The 3,988-nt window shown below is 34.1% G+C and overlaps 1 non-coding gene and 1 pseudogene across 1 annotated transcript; one reads left to right on the top strand and one right to left on the bottom strand.

The window, feature by feature from the left end:
- Positions 1-927: 927 nt before the first annotated feature.
- On the top strand, positions 928-2,578 carry LOC110201176 (ADP/ATP translocase 4 pseudogene; annotated as a pseudogene).
- On the bottom strand, positions 1,849-1,972 carry LOC144457344 (U6atac minor spliceosomal RNA). Its single transcript, XR_013486657.1, has one exon. It is a non-coding gene; the product is annotated as a U6atac minor spliceosomal RNA (small nuclear RNA).
- Positions 2,579-3,988: the final 1,410 nt, after the last annotated feature.

Genomic DNA, 3,988 nt, shown 5'->3' with positions numbered 1-3,988 from the left:
TAAAGTAAAACATTTGGTAAAAACTAATATATTGAAAATTCTGAAATTATATGCAATATTCCAAACTAATAATCCTCTACCTCTGCAAGAAATGATGTATTCTGGTATGTCTTTTTTTAAAGCTTCATCACTGTAATTTCACAATTCCATTTTTAGTATTTGATTTCCATTTCCATTTTCCTTGTGTTTTGATTCCTGTTTTGGCTTCACATTTGTCAGTGAAGGCTTAAACAAAATATCTGAAATTTACTTCATGATTGAGCATTAATTAGAAATCTCTACAAGTATAAGCATAGGAGGATTATATATATATATATATATATATATATATATATATATATATATATATATAATATACATATATTATATATATGTGTGTGCAACTATACATGTGTATATATACATATATGTGTTTATGTAAATATAATTTATTTTTGCACTCATATTGTAATATTTTGAATTCCAAATTTTCTCCCCACTCTCTCCTCTCCCCTACCTATTGAGTAGGCAAGTAATATAATACATACACATGTGAAGTCATGTGACACAGACAGGAGCACTAGCATCTATAAATGAAGAAGAGCAGTGGACCTAATCCCAGGAAAGAGGAGAGCTACTGTTTGTGGCTACAGGGAAGCAGGAGTCCTTCCTAGGTAAAGCCCAGAGCACAGATCATTTCTACAACGGAAGGTGATATTTGTTACTCCTAAGAACTTTATTAGAAATAGAAGTAGAAGGAGTATACAGAAATAGACGGCATGGGTGTAAATTGACTATTATGGGAGGATATTTTTAAAATACAGTTAAGGGGTGAGAACAACGGATGAACTGGAAGAAGGGGGAAAGGAGAAGTAGAATGGTGAACATTATCTCACATAAAAGAGGCATAAAAGGAAGAGCTTTTACAGTTGAAGATTGAAGATAGGCATGGCAGGTAAGGCCCAAACCTTATTCTCATCAGAATTAGCTCAGAAAGGTAATAATATAAATATTTATTTGGGTGTAGAAATCTGTATTGCACTACAAGGAAGAAAGAGGGGAAAGAGAAAAGAAAGGGGTGCTAATAGAAGGCAACGTAAATTAAGGAAAGTAGTGCTTTAATTTTTAAATTTTTGAGTAAGGATGAGGAGAGAGAGAGAGAGAGAGAGAGAGAGAGAGAGAGAGAGAGACAGAAGAGGATGGAGGGAAAGATACAGTAATCATAACTGTGAATGTAAATACAATGTACTTACCCACAAAATGGAATCAGCACAGTGGGTTAAAAATCACTATCCGACAATATGTTGTTTGCAAGAAACACACTCCAAGCAGAGAGAATTACAGAGCAAAAGTAAGGGGTTGTAGAAGAATTTATTATGCTTCAGCAGATGTAAAAAAAAGTAGGTCCTGACAAGAAAATCTCTTCGCATTTGTTCTTAAAAGCGAAGTTCAGAGCTTGTGTTGGAAAATATGGAATAATATTTGCCAATTTGCCATGCCAGTAACTGAAGAAACCTTGCTTGAGCAGGATAAGCAGGCAGTCTGCGAAGGCCTTGTACTGTGCATTGGAGAGCTGATCTGCTTGGATGACGTCTGCACCTGACATAAGAGCTTCAGGCTTTCCATGGGCGCCACCACTGTCTTGGACACGGTGGCCGTGATGCAGCCCGCCAGGAGATCCTTGCTGAAGGACGCCAAGTCCAACAGCTGCTGCTGCTTCTCGGGCTCAGTTTAGCTCTTGAACTTGCCCACCTTGCTTTGGATAGCGCTCAAGGCTTGGCAGGGAGAACCGGATGGTGGAGGTGCGGATGAAAATGGCCTCTAGTCTCACTTCGAACTGGTGGGTTTAAAAACAAAACAAAACAAAACAGACAAACATGGTTAGGTGCAACAGAGTAGGTGACAATGCCTACCTTGTATGTTGTAAAGGCCACTAGGACGTTTTCCATCCATATCAAGTGAAATGCTAACCTTCTTTCCTTTCGAACAATAAATAGATTTTAACATCAGGAATTAACAAAGATAAACAGTTCTGGAGGTGGTTTTAGGCTAATCTAGCTTCAGGTGGAGCTGCTCAATCAACATCCCTGTGTGTAGTATATCTACTAGATTGGGGCTGATATTAGAAAAGGTCCTAAAGAAAGTCATTTCAAAGGTTTAGGGGACTGCATTACCAAGATAGCAAAACCCAATGCCATCACTGGTTATACCAAGAGTTTGGCATTTCTTTGCAGGGTATCAATGTGTATAGAGTCTTTTGTTTTGGATCTTATGATACAATTAAGGGCTTATTAACAAATCCCAGAAAACCTCATACCTTGGGTCATTTTTAGGTGCTCAAGTGGTGACTACCTGCTCTGGAATATTGTCTTATCCCTTTGACGTAGGAGGCTTATGATAATGCAGAGTGGTGAGGCTGAGCGCCAATACTAGGGAAGCCTTGACTGGTTTTTGAAGATTTACCAACATGAAAGCTTGAAGTATTTGTTCTATTGAGTCTTCTCTAAAGTCTTTAGGGGCACAGGTCTTAGTGCTGGTCTTGTATGAGAAAATCAAAAAGCTGTTAAATATTGACATTGGAGTAAGTTCATTGGAATAAGTGGCAGGAGTATAGAGCTTCCTTGTTTGATGTACATATTACAGAGCTGTCATTTGTATAAATGTTAACTTATTACATATATCAGGATTTTCTTAAATTGCTAATTCTGTAATTAAACTCTGGCTATTTTCAATGATTTAAATACTGTCCGTCAGATAATTATGTGCTTCTTCACTCTCTCCCATGAAACATTTTGCATTTTTCCACCAGCAGCACATGCTAGTTCTATCAGTATAAAATATTTTGTTTTTCTTATAAAAATAAAAATGCATGTTTAAAACCTGAAAAAAAAAGTAGAGGTAGCAATCAAGATCTGAAACAAAGCAAAAGTTAAAACACTCTAATCAAAAGACATAGACAGGCTAACTATATTTTACTAAAATGAAGTAATAGCACTCATATGCATATATGTACCAAATGGTAAAGAATAAAATTCTAGAAGAAAAGTAAAATGAGAAATAGACAGTATAACTATACTAGTGGGGGACCTCAACTTTCTACTCTGAGAACTAGATAAATGTAACCAAAATATAAATTAAAAAAAGTTAAGGAGATTAATAGAATTTTAGAAAACTTGGACATGATATACCTTTGGAGAAAATTGAATGGAAATAAAAAGAAATATATCTTTTCCTCAGGGCACATGACACTGACACAAAAATTGACCATGTAATAAGCATTAAAAATCTCACTACTAAATGCAGAAATGCAGAAATATTACATGCATCTTTATCAGATCATAATTCAATAAAAATCACATTTAAAAAAGGCCTAAACATAGGTTAAAAAATGGAAACTAAACAATCTAATCCTAAAGAATGAGTTAGCAAAAGAACAAATCCTAGAAATAATAACTAATTTCACTAAATAGAATGAAAATAATAAGACAACAACATAATTTATGGGATGAAGCCAAAGCAACACTTAGGGATTTTTTTTTTATCTCTATATACTTACATCAATAAAATAGAGAAAGAGTAGATCAATGAATCAGGCATGCAACTAAAAATACAACTGAAAAAAGTAATAGATTAAAAATATCCAATTAAACACCAAATAAGAAATCCTGAAAATCAAAGGAGTAATTAATGCAATTGAAAGCAAGAAAGTAACTGAACTAATAAATAAAAGTAGAAGTTGGTTTTATAAAAATAATTAAACAAACTTATCTAACAATTATTTAATTTGATTTTAAAAAGGAAAGATACCAAACTACCAGCATTAAAAAATGAAAAGAGTGAATTCACCACCAATTAAGAGGAAATTGAAGCAAATATTAGGAGCTATTTTGCCCAGTTATATGCCAATATATCTGACAGTCTAAGAAAAATGGATGAATACTTACAAAAAATATAAATTACATAGATTCATAGAAGAAGTAAAAGAACACTTAAATAACTCAATCATAGC

The sequence above is a fragment of the Phascolarctos cinereus genome, unplaced genomic scaffold (genome assembly GCF_003287225.1).
Source record: "Phascolarctos cinereus isolate Bilbo 61053 unplaced genomic scaffold, phaCin_HiC Scaffold_4;HRSCAF=312, whole genome shotgun sequence".
Classification (NCBI taxonomy): domain Eukaryota; kingdom Metazoa; phylum Chordata; class Mammalia; order Diprotodontia; family Phascolarctidae; genus Phascolarctos; species Phascolarctos cinereus.
Note: the sequence above shows the minus strand (reverse complement) of the source record. Positions and strands in the feature narration are given on the sequence as shown.